Below are 16,724 nucleotides of genomic sequence, written 5' to 3'. Positions count from 1 at the left end.
CTAATTCTCACATGGATCAATTACCAAAATAGAATCAAAACATGTAAATATGAATACTAAAAACATATATATTCTAAATTCCTGACAGCCGTCTGTAAAATAATTTCAAACATACAGAATAGGTTAGATTTTGTTTGTGATGGACCTCAGAGTTCTCGACACGTATTCATCATATAAGACTCGTATGCCACCAGTAGTCATCGTCGATCCAGGACCAACCTTCTATATGTGGATTTATTTCCACCTAATCTGTTGACTAATTTGTTAATTCATTAATCATAATTTTAAGCCCTATGATTTACAAAACCACAAGAATAGCCATGGTATTCCTAATGTGTAGGAATATTTATTTCATTAATTATCCTCAGTTTCTCATGTATGCGTCTTCAATATAATCCTGACATCATGCTCATGTTTATTTGAATACAGTTGCTCATCTTTGATTACAATATACTTCTTTTTATAATACATTGAACTTTCTTGAACAAACCACACAAAGCAAGGTGAGGACTTCCACTATTACTTACATGGGTCTCCAGGCTCCATCCTAAAAATGGTGCAAGTGGAGCACATGACCTTGGAGGAATCCTTAAATCCACAAAATGCAACCGTACTAGGGAATACAGAGCAGAGAAGAGGATAACAAAAAATGGGATATTGTCACTACTGACCCTTTCTTATCACCTATCATTACTTAGTCATTTTGGCAATCATTATTTGCAGTATATTCATTTTATCTAAAAAGATGAACAATTCTGAAATTGCCATTGACCCAGAAACAGAACGTAGTCTATACTTTGTACTGTCTATACCATCATTAGCCACAGAGGCCACTGGAAGATACTATTTATATATCTGTGGACTTCGTCGTGGCAAAAGATATTGAGAGTGCTTCTGGGTGGGTACAGTGGCTCACGCCTGTAATCCTAGCACTTTGGGAGGCCAAGCTGGGTGGATCACTTGAGGTCAGGAGTTCGAGACCAGCCTGGCCAACATGGTGAAACCCCGTCTCTACTAAAAATACAAAAATTTACCAGGTGTGGTGGCATGTGCCTGTAATCCCAGCTACTTAGGAGGCTGAGGCAGGAGAATTGCTTGAACCTGGGAGGAGGAGGTTGCAGTGAGCCAACATCATGCCACTACACTCCAGCCTGAGCAACAGAGCAAGACTCCATCTCAAAAAAAAAAAAAGAGTGCTTCTTACCTTATCACATTTTGTTATACTTGGCCAATGCTTCAACTTTTTCAGCTGTATTTATATGTGTTTATTGAACCTTGCATTGACCAGTTACAAAAACAGAATGAAAATACATAAACACAAAGCCAAAAAATTATGTTCTATATTTCTGAACTCTGTCTATAGGACAGGCCAGATTTCTTCTGTGACAAATCTGAGTTGCAGACATGTATTCATCGCATATGACTCATATGCCACCAGTGGTCATCATCGATCCAGAATGGATCATCTGTTTTTTTCATTTAATTCTGCCTCATTTATTGATCAATTCATTAATTCACTGCTAATAATTGTTAAGCTCTATGATTTACAAGACCCTATGGAGACCTGTATACATATAATTAATATGTATATATTAATATACAATATATTTACATAATACAATATAATACAATATATTAATAATATAATAATATATTAATAGAATCCCGCTTCTCCAGATATTTTTATAATTCAAATATGAGCCATTTTTCTTATTTATTATATTGATACTCTCATTGATCCAATTATAAAAATAGAATAAAAATACATAACCACCAAGAAAAATAAGCACATTCTGTATTCTAAAATCTGTCTACAACATCATTTTAAACAGAAGGAGTGCACGCATTTCCACTGTGACGGACCTCAGAGCTCCAGACACATACCATTGTCTATGACCTACACGCCACCAGTAGTGATCATCATCAGCCCAGGTCTGGTCTTCCTTTCCTCCATTCACTCCTATATTTTTGTGATTCATTTATTAATTCACTAATGATAACATTAAAGCTTCTGATTCAAAGAGCTCCAAGAAGAGCCTTGATATTCCCAATCTGTACATGGATTCCTTCTAATATTGATATATCTGTTTAATTATCTGCAATTTTTCATATATGCATTATCAGTATGATGCTTCATATCACTGCAATATCTATCACTTACATACAGTTGACCATTTTGATTATATTATAGGCTTTTTGGTAATATCCCTGAGTCCTCTTAAACCATTCAAACCAAAATGAGAATGTTGATTACAACTCCCATTGGTCTGCAGGCTCCCAACCATGATAAAAACAGAGCACGTGACCATGGAGGAATTCTCAAATCATAACAAGCACATCCATTCTGAAAGAATAGAAAGCAGAGAAGATAACAAAATTGAGACACTCTCAGTATTGATCCTTGATTTTCACCTGTTACTAGTCATTTGGGCAATCATTATTTGGAGGATATTTGCTTTATTTATTTTCTCTTAATAAAATTAATAACTTCAAAATTACCACTAACTCCAAATATGAACATTGTCTATAATTTATACCATCTATATCATACACCATTTATTTCTTTTTAGGCTTCACTGATTTTAACACATGTTCTTGCCTTACAAGTTTTTACACTTGGGCAGTGTTTCAATCATTTTTCAATTATTATATATTTGTTTCCTGATTCTCACATTGATCCAATTATAAAAATAGAAGGAAAGCACATAATCACACAGAAAAAAAAGCACATTCTATCTTTTTTAAATCTGCCTATAACATCTTTGAAACAGAGAATAAGGCAGATTTTACCTGTGACGGACCTCAGTTCCAGACACGTATTCATCACGTATGACTCATACGCCACCGGTGGTCATCATCGATCCAGAATGTGTCCTGTTTTTCTCTGTAGACTTTTACCTTGTCTATTGATTAATTCATTAAATTCCTAACAACAATTTTCAAACCTTTGGCTCACAAACACCTCAGAACAGCATTAACATTAATGTTCGTTATCTGCATATAGAATCATTCTCACATTGGCCAGTGCTTCATTAACTATCCTCAGTTTTTCAAATACATGTTGTCAATGTAATGCTTCATGTTACTCCCATTTCTATCACTGGGCTGCAGCTGGCCATTTCTGATTGAACAGACCTTCTAACAATGCATCAAGTCCTCCTAACTAAACCACCCAAACTAAGACCAGAACTTGATTACTCACATTGGTCTGCATGCTCCCAATCAAGAGGCAGCCACAGCATGTCACCAGGGAAGAATCCTTCAGTCAGCACAAGCCATCCAATCTGAGGAATACAGAGCAGAGATGGTAACAAAACCGAGACAGTCTCACTAATAATGATCCTTGCTTTTCGCCTTTCCTTCAGTCTGTCCTTTAGGCATTCATTAGGTGAACTAATATTTATTTCATTTTCTCCTAAGAAAAAGAACAATTTGATAGAGCAAGTGAATAAGAATTTGAACATTATCTAATATTTATTCTGTCTATATTATTATAAGCCAGAGAAGTAACAGGTATGTACAATATCTCTTTGGACTTCACCGATTTCAATATACATTCATAGTATTTCTTGCCTCACCACATATTTTTATAGTTATAAAATGCTCACCCATTTTATCTTTGTTTATATGTTTATTGATTCTTGCATTAGAATGAATATAAAACCAAAACAACTTCATTCTATCTTCCTGACATCAGTCTCCAGAATCACGTATAACAGAGGAAATGGACTAGGTATCTTTTGTGATGGATCTCAGAGTTTCAGACACGTATTTATCACGTATGACTCATACGCCACCGGTGGTCATCATGGATCCAGAATTGGCCCTCCTTTTCTCCATTCAGTTTTACCTTGTCCCGTGGTTGCTTCATTAATTCACTAATAATAATTTCAAAGCCTATGATTCAAAAAACTCCAAGAGCAGACTTGATATTTCTGATCTGTACTTTATCCTCAGTTTTTCATACATGCATTATCAATATAATACTTCATGTCACTGCCATGTCTACCATTGGGATAACACTGGCCATCTTTGACTGTATTTCACACTTTTTAATAATATATTGATTACTCTTAAACAAACCACCCAAACCACAATGAGGATTTTGACCAATACTCACATTGGCCTACAAGCTCCTTCCTGAGCATGGTGCAAACAGAGCATGCGACCACAGAGGAATTCTCAAGACAGAACAAGGACATCCATTCTGAGGAGTACAGAGCAGAGAAGATGATAACAAATTTGAGACATTGTCACCATCGATCCTTGCTTTTTCTTTAGTCATTTAGGCTACCACTATTTAGAGTACAGCATATTTATTTCACTTTCTCTTAAGAAGATGAACAAGTTTGAATTTGCCACTGACCCAGAACATGAACACTGTCTACAGTTATCCTCTCTATATCATTGTTAGTCAAAGAAGTGACAGACATGTACCATTTCATTTTCTTTGAACTTCACTATTTCCAATACATATTAATAGTGTTTCTTGCCTCACCACCCATTTTTATAATTGGGGAACATTTCACCTAATATATCTTTATTTCTGTTTATATTTGTTTATTGATTCTCACATTAACCCAATAATAAAAATAGAATAAAAATGTATGAGTACAAAGACCAAAAACAAACCCACTCTATGTTCATGATATCCACCTAAAGAATTGTATCAAACAGGAAATGGGCGAGATTTCTTTTATGATGCACCTCAGAGTTCCAGACACATATTCATTGAAGATGACTCATATGCCACCAGTACTCATCATCGTCCACAGGACAGGTGCTCTCTCTCTCCATTCACTTCTAATTGCTTATTAATGATTTATTAATCCACTAATCATAAATTTTAAAATCATGGTTCATGAAATCCCAACAAGAGCCTAGAAATACCTAATCCCTACAATGAGTCATTCTAATATGGATATAGCTGTTTCATTCATTATCCTCAGTTTTCATAGATGCATTATCAATATAATCTTCACACAACTCCCATATTTATTGCTAGAACATCACTGGCCATCTTTGATTATATTATATACTTTTTTAGTAATTCATTGAATATTTTGAAATAACCACTCAAACCTAGAGAAGAATTTTAATGATTACTCTATGCTACTAAGAAATAGATGCAACCACAGAACAAATGATAAAGGAGGAACATTCCAATCGGTCAACTGCACCCATTCTAATGAAGACAAAACAGAGTCGATATTTCTAAAAACAGGCACCTCATCCTCTATAATTTTTGCTTTCTGCATTTCATTTACTCAATCATTCAGGTAATTCATAATTTTCCATGAAGTACATGTTTTTTCTCTTAACAAAAGGGACAACCTCAAACTTAGAAGAATTGGCTCAGAACAATAAAATGGATCCTATTAGTGTCTATATGATCTTAAGCCAAAGAAAGAGGGAACATCTTTGATCTGATATTTTCTTAATGGATGTTAGTTTTCTCTACTTGTATTAATAATATTGGTTGTCTCCCTATATATTTTTATAGCTGGACAATGCTGCACTCTCTTCAATTTGATTTATTGACTTACATTTGTTTAATGGTTCTATCATTAATTCCTTAATACTAATAAACCTAAATCTAAGAATCTAAAATGAGAACATGGTCTTTACGTGTCCCAAACATCTGTCCACAGGATTATTCTGAACAGAAGGTATAGACTATGTTCAGTGTTGGTGCTCAGAGTTCCACACATGTATAACTCATAGTTTATGACTCCTGCGCCACTGTTTGTAATCATTGTTCTATGCATACTCATTTCTTCATTCAATCTTACATTTGCAGATACTGAATCACGGATTCACTGAAAATGAATGAGTCAGAAAAATGCAAAAATAAATGCTAGAATAGTGCTAACAGCTATCAACACAACCACTTCCCGTATACTTTACATCTTTTTCATTTAATGATGTCAACATTAGTGATTATTCGACATCATATTTCACATTATACTTATTATCGAGTCATAAATAGCTATTTGATTAATACTTTTTCATAATACCACGGATACTGTCAAACAACTGAAACCAAGACAAGAACATTGACTATATTCACACAGGTCTCTTTTTGAACGGAGTTAACATGAGAAACTTGATCAATTGCAGAATGCTCAAATCAGCTAATTGCATCTACACTGAAGGGTTCTAGGTGGACATCATGATAAAAAGTTTGAGATATTCTGTCCATTCATCTGTAATTTCTTTCATTCACCTAGTCATTTAGGTATTTATTAATTTATGGTAATATTGATTTATTTTTCTTCTTATAAACTTCAAACTTGTAATTGACTTGGGGCAGTAACTGGCTCTTATCAGTAATTACTACTATTGTCTCTATCATTTTTAGTCAGAAACATTATCCACTTATCCATTCCAATGTACACTAACAGTATTTTCCTTACTGCATATTTTAGCAATGAACAATGCTTTGTCCTCTTCGTTTTATTTATTTTATTTGCACATTTATTAGCTTATTCTGTCATTGCTACTTTTACCATATTTTTAAAACTCATGCACACAAGACTAACCACAAACTCCTTGTATATTTCAGGTGTCTGCCTATCACATCACTTTAAACATGGGAATAGACTAGATCCTATTTGTGTTGGAACTCAAAGTTTCCGATACATACTATTCTTCATATACAACCAGCATATGCAACCACATAAGCCACCAGTTGTCACTGACAGTCCAGGATTGGCCTTCTTTTTCTTCATTCTTATCTACACTTGTTTACTGAGTAATTCATTAATAAAGACACACACATAAACCACAAAAAAAAAGTTCTTCAGTATCACTCACATTCATCCATACTATCACAAAGATCCTAAATCCCTTTCTCTAAATGAATTAAGTTTTTTACATAGGCATTAATCAACATAATACTTCATATCAATCTGAAATGAAACATCAGCATGACTGACCTCCTTTGACTCGCTCAAACCAAGGGAATTTTTACCATTGCTGATGCTGATCTCTCTGCTCCTAACACACAGAGTGTGTGACCATGGAAGAACGTGCCAGTCAGAGCACAGGAGATGATTACATATTCTCTTCATTGACCCACAGATTCCTCCATCCTTTTATAGGGTCATTCAGGCATTTATAAATTTATATCAATATTTATTTCTTTTTCTCTTAATAAATCAAACATGAAATACACAAGTTAATCAGATAAAAAACGGTTACTTGTCACTTTCTGTGATCACCATTAGTCTAAGACAAAACACACTTGTTTCAATGTATTCATTCCAACTTAAATTAGTGGTATTTTCCCCTCCTGTATATTTTAACAACGAGCATGCTTTACCACCTTGATGTTTATTCATTATGTATTTGTTCATCTCCTCTATCAGTGATTCCTTATAACTTTTAAGATGCATGAACACAAAGATTCTTGTATATCACTGACACCAACTTAGTGGAGCTTGTAAAGAGAGGAAATGGTCTGCACACTCACGGTGGTCCGCATGCCCCTCACACAGGGGCAGCCGCAGAGCGCAGGCCATGGAAGGATGCTTCCATCAGCTGGAGTGGGTCCATTCTGAGGAACAGATGATCTCAAAACTCAAGCGTTTCTCATCAACGACCCTTGCTTTTCATCTCTCATTTAGTCACTTAAATCATCATTATCTGGAATATATTTATTTCGTAGTCTCTTAAAACAAACAGCTCTGAACTTGCCCCTAACAAACATACTTATTATTCATCACCTTTGACTCTTACACCACCAGTCATCATCATTAGTCCAGGAATGGCTCATCTTCTCTTCATTTATTTCTACATTGTTTATTGATTAATTCAGTAATTTACTAATGACACGTTTAAAGTGCTACAATGTATGAAACCTGAAAAAAGCCTTGATATCCCTAATGTGTGTATAGAATTATTCTCAGATCAATGTAACTCCTTTACTAAATATCCTCAGTTTTCTTAAATGAATTAATTGAATTAATTCATCAGTAGACTACTTCATATCAATTTCATGTTTGTCACTGGGCTACAGTTGGCCTTCTTTAATATACTGTATGATTTTTAATACTATAGTAATTATCCTTTAAAAAATCACTCAAGCCAAGAACACTGACTATTACTCATAATGGCCTCCAAGCTCCTAACACACAGATGCAACCACGCGGCCCAAGGGCATGAAGGGGTGCTTGAGACAACTCAAGTGAGACCACTCTGACGTGCACGAAGTAGGACTGTTGACAAAAAATTTGAGACGTTATAGCCATTGTTCCCTGCTTCGTGTCTAACATTTAATCAGTAATTAGAGCAATCATTAATTGGGAGGATATTACATTTTCTCTACAAATGAACAACTTCAAATTTGCCAAAGACTCAGAGCATGCACACTGTCTATAATTTAAACTGCCTGTGTCATCATTAGCCAAAGAGGTAAAAGTCACATACCACTAATTTCTCATTGAATTTCATGTTTTCAACATATAGTATTAGTATTTCTTGCCTTGTCACATATTTTTATATTTGGACAATGCTTCATCTATTTTATCTCAATTTACTTTTATATTTGTTCATTGTTTCTTTTTATCAATCCAATTACAATAACAGAATGAACGTGCATGAAAAGAAACATCACTTTTCCTTTGTGTTGGACGACAGAGTTCCACACACATATAATTCATTATCCAAGACTCATACGCCAGCAATTTTCATCACTGATCCAGGAAGGGCCCACTTTTCCTCAATTCATTTCCAAGTTATTTATTCATCAATTTAGTAATTATAATTTTAAAACTCTGTGATTCACAAAAATCCAAGAGATTTATATCCCAAACGTGTATTTAGAATCCTTCTCACTTCAATATCTCATAGTAATAACAATTATAGTATTTCATGTATGCACTAAACGATGTACTACCTCATAGTAACCCTGTGCTCATCACTAAGCTACAACTCACCGTCTTTGATTATATTTCACACTTTTTAATAATACAGTGACTGCCCATAAACAAACCATGCAAAACAAGTCAAGAACTTTAGCTGTTACTCACATTGTCCTCTAGGCTCCTAATGCAGACATCCAACTAGAAAGCTTGTGACCAAGGAGGAATTCTTAAGTCAGCTTGAGTGGGTCCATTCTGAGAAATATAAATCAGAGAAAAGGGTAAAAAGATTTTTTAAAAAATTGAGACATTCTCTGCATAGAATGAAAAGGCATGAGCACAAAGACCAAAACCAAGACCCTTGTATATTCCCGGTAACTGTCTGCAGGGCCATCCAACCAGAGTAAAGGAATTACGTATCTTTCACATCGGACCTCAGAGTTCCAGACACGTATTCATCGTCTATGACTCATACGCCACCAGTAGTCATCATTGATCCAGGATTGGCCCTTTTGCTCTATTGTAACCTATATTTGTTTATTGATTAATTCATTAAATCATAAAATGATAATGTTATTATTCACAAAAACTCAAGAAGAGACCTTATATCCCAAATTGCCACATAGAATTATTCTCACATCAACATATCAGTTTCATTCTCTTATTTTTCATATATGCATTAATCGATATAATGTTTCATACATCCCATATTTATCACTGAGTCATAATCGTATTCATTATATTTCACGCTTTTTAATAATATAGTGAATCTTAAGATAAAAGAAATATTGAAACCAAGAAAAGAATGTCAGCCATTACTCACTTTAGTCTCTGTGCTCTTAATATAGAGAGGCAACCACAGAACTTGTGGCTATGATGGTATCCATTCTAAGAGTATGAAGCAGAGCAAACGACAAAAAAATTAAGACATTATCACCATTGATTCTTGATTCCTGCTTTCTGCATTTCATTTACTAGGTCACTTAGGTATCTATTATTTGTTTGCGCTGTGTGTGTGTATATACATATATACACGTGTGTGTGTGTGTGTGTGTGTGTATATCTTATGCAAAGGAATACATCTATCAAGAGAATAACCCAGAACAATAAAATCCACTCTTACCTACCAATTTCTATATGATTCTTACCAAAAGTAGTAATACCTTTTATTCATTAATTTGTAAATGAATGTAAGTGCTTTAAGTTTTGATTACTAATATTTCTTGCCTCCACACATATGTTCGTAGTTGGACAACGCTTGACCCTCTTGTCCTTTATATATTAATTTGTATTGGTTTAATGAATCTATCATTGATCCATTGACAATAATAAATAATCTGTGGAATCAATCCATGGATACTATCTATATATTCCTGATATTTCTCTGTAAGTCAGTGTCAACAGAGGGAATAAACTATGCGTTGTGCTGGACCTCAGAGTTTCAGACACATATTATTCACCGTCCGTAACTCCAATGCCACCATTTGTCATCACTGGTCCGTGACTGGGTCTCCTCTCCTTCATGTGTTTCTACATTTTTATCAACTAAATGATCGCATTATTGACATCAATACATGGTTCAGACAAAGCCAACAACAAGGTCTTGGAATATCTGTAACATCCACAGAGTCATTTTCAACATAGACTAGATCGCTTTCATTAATTGACCTCTATGTTGCACAGGATAAATTAAACAACATACTGTTTCACGTCACGCTCATCACTGAGCCGGGATTAACTTTGTATTCACTTAATACTTCTTAATTTTTTGATTGACAGAGAAAATTGTATGTATTTACCATGCACAACGTGATGTTCTGAAATACACATACACTGTGGAATAACTAACTCTATCTAATTGACATATGTATTACATCTCGTAGTGATCATGTTGTGGTGAGAACACTTAACATCTACCCTCTAGCATTTTTCAAGAATATGATGGATAACATTAACTATAGTCACCATGTTGTATAATATTTCTCTGAACTTACTTCTCCTCTCTAACTGAACAATTTAATACATTTTATAATAATACCAAGAATATCCTCAAACAAATTACTGAAACCAAGAGAAGAACTTTAACTATAACTCACCTTGGTCTCTTTCCAAACACGGAGCCAACACAAAAATTTTGATCCCAACAGAATGCTTGAAATAGCGCGCTGTATCCATTCTGAAGAGTAGAAAGCACGGAAGAGGATTTAAAAACACTGAGATGTTCTCGCCATTGATTCACGTTGTCTGCCATTTGTTGAAACTGCCTTTTAGGCTTTTATTAATTTATGGAATATTTATGTATTTTTCACTTAATAAACTTCAAAACTTGCAACTGAATGAGAGCAAGAACTGTCACCTGTTACAGTCTATGTCATTGGTAGTCCAAGACATAATATCCTTGATCAACTTATTACCCATTCCATTTCTATTAATATTCATTTTCCTTACTACGAAGTTTAGTAATAAACAGTGCTTCACTGTCTTCGTCCCTATTAATTTATACATGTGTTTATTTATTCTGCCCTTGATGCATTTACAATAATATTTTTAAATTCATGAACACAAATATCAAGAACACAACCCTCATAGATTCTGACATCTGTGCGTAAGTTCCCTTCGAAATGGGGAACAGATTAGATCCCATTTGTGTTGGACCTCAGAGTTCCAGACACGTGGTATTCACTGTGCATGACTCATACGCCACCAGTGGTCATCATTGGTCCAGGATCTCTTTGATTTCACACTAATACAAATTTATCTATTTATTAATTCATTAATAAGAAATACACGTCAGTCAGAAAATATGAGAATAATATTCATAAAGATTCTTAACATTCATCTACAGATTCATTTCCACAGACTAAATCTCTTCATTACTGTCTTCTGTGGCAATGACCTTCTCTGGTCCATATATTGACCAATCATTATAATACGTCTATCAACCTGATAGTCCATATATTGACCAATCACTATAACAAGTCTATCAATCTGATAGTAAAATTGGCATGTTTGGGCCTCTTTGGTTATGTTTAGTACATTTTAGTAATATGGGAAATACCAGTCTACACCAACAAAGACACGAGCATTGACTATTACTCACATTGGTCTTCATACTCTAACACAGAGATGCAGCCAACATGCTGGTGAGCAGGGACGAGATCGAATCACTTCAAAAGCAGCTATTCTGAGGAGTATGAGCAAAAAAGATGATTAAAAAATGAGACATTCCTCCACTGATCCCTGCTTAGCATCTTCCATTTAGTCATTAATTCACATAATATTACTTGGAGTATTTGAACCTGCCACTGACCCAGAACAAAGACATTATCTAATTAATACAGTCCATATCATCCTTTGCTAAAATAAACAGCTATACACCATTTACCTCTCTCTGGACTTCAGTGTTTCATAGATATATTAACAAAATTCCTTGTCTCACTACAAATTTTTATAGACAATGTTTCCCCCATTTTACCTTTATGTATTTATATATTAGTTTACTGATTGTTTCATTGACCCAATCATAATAATAACGTAACGCATGAGCAAAGAGACCCAATTTCTTTTGTGAAGGACCTCAGAGTTCCAGACACACATTCATCATGTATGATTCATGCGTCACCAGTGGTCATCATCGATCCAGGATTGGGCCTCCTTTTCTCCATTCTTTTCTATATTGTCTGTTGATTTCATCTTCAGTTCACTAACAGTAAATTAAAACCCTATGATTCACAAAACCCCAAGAACAGCCTCGATGTTCTTAATCTGTATATACTATCATCTTATCTCAATATATCTTCTGCCTTAATTATTCTCAGCTTTTCACACATGTATTAATCAATATAATGTTTCATATTAATTTCATATTTGTCATTTCTAACAGTGGGCCTTACGCGATTATATTTCACAATTTTTGGCAATGCAGTGAATATCTTAAACCACCTAAACCGCAGCGAGAACTTTGACTATTACTCACATTTATCTCTAAGCTCTGACACAGAGGTGCAACCACAGAGCTGGTGGCCATGCAAGAAGGCATAAATCACCTCGAGATTATCACTCTGAAGAGTACAAAAAAGAGAAAATGATTTTTTAAAATTAGACATTCCTCCCCTGACCCTTGCTTATTGAGGTGTTTTGTGTGTTGGACCTCAGAGTTCCGGAGACGTGTTATTCATCACCTAATTCATCACTGGTCCAAGAAGGCCCACTTTCTTTTCATTCTTCACCACATTGTTTATTGATTAATTCATAAATTCACCGATAATATTTTTTAAAGCCTACAATTCACAAACCCCCAACAAAAGCCTACCTATTTGTTAGGTATCCATCCTTATTCACACATCAGTATATAACTTTTATTATTTATCTGTTTTTCACATATGCATTAATCAGTATAATGATTCATGTTAATCCCAAATGATGATGTTTCCATTAGGCCTTTTGTGATCATATTTCACACTTTTTAATAATACAGTGAACTTCCTTAAAGAAACCACCCAACCTGTGACAAAAATTTGGACTCTTACTCATATTGGTCTCCAGGTTCTAATAGAGATTGAACCATACAGTCAGAACCATGGGGAGAATTCTTAAATCAGCTCAGATGGGTCCAGCGTGAGAAAAACAGGACAGAACAGATGATTTTAAAAAGAAGGAGAAGAGACATCTGAGACATTCTCTCCATTGATTCTTGCTTTTTACCTTTAGTCAGTCATTTAAGTAATCATAAATTTAGAGTATTTTCTCTTAAGAGAATGAGCAAATTCAAAATTGCCATCTATCCAGAACATGAATATTGTCTGTAACTTACACCATTCTGAGCTAAGGAGGTAAGAGTCATGTGAAAGTTATTTCAAATTGAAGTTGAGTGTTTTTCTAATTTATTAGTAGTGTTTCTTTGCTCACCACATATTTTTAATTTGAACAATACTTCATTAATTTACTTATTGATTGGTTCTTTCATTGATCCAATTATAATAATAGAATGAAAATATATGAACACAAAGATCAAGCCCGAGATCTTTGGAGAGTCCCAACATGGGCCTAGACAGCGCCTTATCTCAAGAACACGGACGACACGTCTTCTGTGTTGAACATCGAAGTCCAGACATGTTTGACTCATTGTATGTGGCTCATGCTGTCACTGGTCTCAATTTTCATAATTTCTGCTTTTGTTTTGAATAAATCATTAATCAATTTCTACGAGTAAAATAAGAACGTGATTCACAAAAATCTACAAACACGATGCCTGGCATAACAAACACCTGTCTAGAGACTCCTTTTCCACGTTGACAATGTCGCTTTCATTAATCCACCTCTATGTGGCACATTATTGATTAACAAATACATGTTCCACATTATGTTTGCCGTTAGGCCATGGTTAAATTTTGAATTGTTTAAATTTTTTAATAATACTGTGAATACCCTTAATCAAGTACCCAAAGGAAGACAACATTTCTGGCTGTTACCCACATTGGTTGCTTTCCAGACACAACAGCAGTGCAGGTTTCCATCGTCGTGGAACGCCAAGTCCACTGGGTGCATCCGTTCTGATCCATCTTCATACAAAGCAGAGAAGATGATAAAAAAATGAGAAATTCTCTCCACTGACTGATGTATTCCACCATCCATTTGTACCATCTTTTTGGCTTTTAATAATTTATGGGGCTGGGCGCAGGGGCTCATACCTGTAATCCCAGCACTTTGGGATGTCGAGGTGGGTGGATCACCGGAGGTCAGGAGTTTGAGATCAGCCTGGCCAACGTGGCGGAACCCCACCTCTACTAAAAACATAAAAATTAGCTGGGCGTGGTGGCAGGTGCCTGTAATCCCAGCCACTTGGGAGGCTGAGGCAGGAGAATCACTTGAACCCAGGAGGCGGAGGGTACAGTGAGCCAAGATTGTGCCACTGCACTCCAACCTGGGCAACAAGAGAGAAACTCCAACTCAAAATAATAATAATAATAATTTATGGAAATATTTCTTTGTTTTTCTCTTAATTAAATGAACTTCAAGCTTGTAACTGACTGAGAATAATAATTATTATCCGTCACAGTTGATGTTGTCTTTAGCCCAAGACGTAATAAACTTGTTCTATGTATTATCTCTTCTAACTTAAATACTAATAATCCATTTTTGGGGTTTTGTTGTTGTTTTTGAGGCAGAGTCTCCCTCTGTCACCCAGGCTGGAGTGCAGCGGCATGATCTCAACTCACTGCATCCTCTGTCTGCCGGGTTCCAACGATTCTACCTCAGCCTCCTGAGTAGGTGGGACTACAGGTGTGTGCCACCATGCCTGGCTAATTTTTGTATTTTTTAGTAGAGATGGGGTTTCACCATATTGGCCAGGCTGATCTCAAACTCCTGACCTCGTTATCCTCCCATCTCAGCTTCCCAAAGTGCTGGGATTACAGGCGTGAGCCACCGCGCCCAGCCTAATCCATTTTCTTTGTTACGTATTTTAGCAACAAAAAAATGCTTCACTCTCTTCTATTCATTTATACATTCATTTCTTTATCCTGCCCTTGATTCTTTTACAGTAATATTTTTCAAATACTAACATAAATATCCTGAAAAAGAACCTTGCATATCCTGATATCTGTCTGTTGGATTCCTTCACAAAGGAGGAACAGGCTGGATCCCATTTGTGCTGGACCTCAGAGTTCCAAACACAGGGTATTCACTGTGCATGACTCATACGCCACCAGTGGTCATCGTCAGTCCAGGTTCAGCCCTCTTTCTCTATTCCTATCTAAATTTGTTTATTGATTAATGTATGAACAAAGAAATACACAAAAATCTAGAAAGAAAAATAAGAATTAGATTCTTAATATCCCTGACATCCATATATATAATCCTTTCCACAGAGACTGAATTTCTTTCATTAACTGAGCTGTTGCATAGATGCGTTACTCAGTATAATGCTTCATATCAGTCTGATATTTAACATGGACAGATTTCCCTTATTTGATTATATTTAATACTTTAAAATAATACAGCAAATACCATTCTAAAAACCGCTCGATTTGGTATAAGAACACGGACTGCTACTCACATTGGTCTGCGTGCTCCTGACACACAGATGCGACCACAGAGCTCATGACCATGGCAGAGTGCTCGAATCAACTCAAGTGCGTTCATTCTGAGGATTACTGAGCAGAGCAGATGATTTTTAAAAGGTCGTAACATTCTTTCCACTGGCCTTCAGTTCTGCTTTCTGTTAGTCATATACAATTAGTAATTTGTAATAATGCTTATTTTTCTCCTATGCAGGCTAACAATGTCAATCTTGCCACTGACCCAGAAAATGAATACAAATATTTATCTATTACTGTCAACATCATACTTAGCCAAAGATTTAACAATCATGTACCATTTATTTCTCTTTGGACTTCAGAGTTTCCAGTATATATTAATATTATTTCTTGCTACACCATCTATTTTTATAATTGGACAGTGCTTCACATGAGTCATCTTTATTTAGTTATATATTTGTTCATTGATTCTTGTATTGATCCAATTACAACAATAGAAGGAAAATACATGAGCAGAAAGACTGGCTTTCTTTCATGTTGGACCTCAGAGTTCCAGACACGTACTATTCATCATCCAAGACTCATACGCCGGTATTTGTCATCATTGGTCCAGGAAGAGCCCACTTTCTTTTCACCCAAATCTGTATTATTTGTTGATTAATTCAGTAATTCATGTGTAATAATTATAAAAATTCATGGTTCACATAATTGAAGTCTATCATTGATATTCACTATATGTACAAACACACACACACATATATATATATTAGTTGACTATTTTTTTTTATTTTCAACAACACACTAAATACCCTTAAACAAACCA

At 35.2% G+C, this 16,724-nt stretch overlaps 1 long non-coding RNA gene, 12 other non-coding genes and 5 pseudogenes across 14 annotated transcripts; all 18 read right to left on the bottom strand.

Moving 5' to 3' along the window:
- Window positions 1-139: 139 nt before the first annotated feature.
- On the bottom strand, window positions 140-211 carry LOC135274407 (small nucleolar RNA SNORD113/SNORD114 family). The gene has a single exon (XR_010342245.1). It is a non-coding gene; the product is annotated as a small nucleolar RNA SNORD113/SNORD114 family (small nucleolar RNA).
- Window positions 212-1,184: 973 nt separating this feature from the next.
- Window positions 1,185-16,716, bottom strand: LOC135274285 (uncharacterized). 2 transcript variants are annotated; one of them, XR_010342134.1, is made up of 11 exons: window positions 15,922-16,716; window positions 14,340-14,425; window positions 13,394-14,066; window positions 12,841-12,925; window positions 11,965-12,048; window positions 10,961-11,040; window positions 9,688-9,752; window positions 9,033-9,119; window positions 7,475-7,647; window positions 4,121-4,207; window positions 1,185-3,284 (listed from the first exon to the last, which is right to left on the bottom strand). It is a non-coding gene; the product is annotated as an uncharacterized LOC135274285 (long non-coding RNA). The 2 variants fall into 2 exon arrangements; XR_010342133.1 differs by having other exon boundaries at window positions 4,121-7,647.
- Window positions 1,386-1,455, bottom strand: LOC135274420 (small nucleolar RNA SNORD113/SNORD114 family; annotated as a pseudogene).
- LOC135274434 (small nucleolar RNA SNORD113/SNORD114 family) lies at window positions 1,858-1,931 on the bottom strand. The gene has a single exon (XR_010342264.1). It is a non-coding gene; the product is annotated as a small nucleolar RNA SNORD113/SNORD114 family (small nucleolar RNA).
- Window positions 2,796-2,865, bottom strand: LOC135274412 (small nucleolar RNA SNORD113/SNORD114 family; annotated as a pseudogene).
- Window positions 3,746-3,817, bottom strand: LOC135274406 (small nucleolar RNA SNORD113/SNORD114 family). Its single transcript, XR_010342244.1, has one exon. It is a non-coding gene; the product is annotated as a small nucleolar RNA SNORD113/SNORD114 family (small nucleolar RNA).
- On the bottom strand, window positions 4,702-4,772 carry LOC135274419 (small nucleolar RNA SNORD113/SNORD114 family; annotated as a pseudogene).
- LOC135274432 (small nucleolar RNA SNORD113/SNORD114 family) lies at window positions 5,689-5,763 on the bottom strand. The gene has a single exon (XR_010342262.1). It is a non-coding gene; the product is annotated as a small nucleolar RNA SNORD113/SNORD114 family (small nucleolar RNA).
- LOC135274442 (small nucleolar RNA SNORD113/SNORD114 family) lies at window positions 6,620-6,708 on the bottom strand (annotated as a pseudogene).
- On the bottom strand, window positions 7,689-7,765 carry LOC135274437 (small nucleolar RNA SNORD113/SNORD114 family). Its single transcript, XR_010342266.1, has one exon. It is a non-coding gene; the product is annotated as a small nucleolar RNA SNORD113/SNORD114 family (small nucleolar RNA).
- Window positions 8,630-8,704, bottom strand: LOC135274417 (small nucleolar RNA SNORD113/SNORD114 family). Its single transcript, XR_010342252.1, has one exon. It is a non-coding gene; the product is annotated as a small nucleolar RNA SNORD113/SNORD114 family (small nucleolar RNA).
- Window positions 9,293-9,364, bottom strand: LOC135274395 (small nucleolar RNA SNORD113/SNORD114 family). The gene has a single exon (XR_010342233.1). It is a non-coding gene; the product is annotated as a small nucleolar RNA SNORD113/SNORD114 family (small nucleolar RNA).
- Window positions 10,291-10,365, bottom strand: LOC135274410 (small nucleolar RNA SNORD113/SNORD114 family). Its single transcript, XR_010342248.1, has one exon. It is a non-coding gene; the product is annotated as a small nucleolar RNA SNORD113/SNORD114 family (small nucleolar RNA).
- LOC135274394 (small nucleolar RNA SNORD113/SNORD114 family) lies at window positions 11,514-11,588 on the bottom strand. The gene has a single exon (XR_010342232.1). It is a non-coding gene; the product is annotated as a small nucleolar RNA SNORD113/SNORD114 family (small nucleolar RNA).
- On the bottom strand, window positions 12,435-12,506 carry LOC135274405 (small nucleolar RNA SNORD113/SNORD114 family). Its single transcript, XR_010342243.1, has one exon. It is a non-coding gene; the product is annotated as a small nucleolar RNA SNORD113/SNORD114 family (small nucleolar RNA).
- LOC135274441 (small nucleolar RNA SNORD113/SNORD114 family) lies at window positions 13,009-13,064 on the bottom strand (annotated as a pseudogene).
- On the bottom strand, window positions 15,517-15,591 carry LOC135274403 (small nucleolar RNA SNORD113/SNORD114 family). Its single transcript, XR_010342241.1, has one exon. It is a non-coding gene; the product is annotated as a small nucleolar RNA SNORD113/SNORD114 family (small nucleolar RNA).
- LOC135274401 (small nucleolar RNA SNORD113/SNORD114 family) lies at window positions 16,439-16,513 on the bottom strand. The gene has a single exon (XR_010342240.1). It is a non-coding gene; the product is annotated as a small nucleolar RNA SNORD113/SNORD114 family (small nucleolar RNA).
- Window positions 16,717-16,724: the final 8 nt, after the last annotated feature.

This window comes from Aotus nancymaae, unplaced genomic scaffold (assembly GCF_030222135.1).
Source record: "Aotus nancymaae isolate 86718 unplaced genomic scaffold, 86718_ANA_hifiasm-v0.15.2.pri h1tg000011l, whole genome shotgun sequence".
Taxonomy (NCBI): Eukaryota; Metazoa; Chordata; class Mammalia; order Primates; family Aotidae; genus Aotus; species Aotus nancymaae.
This window is presented reverse-complemented; position numbering and strand designations above follow the sequence as displayed.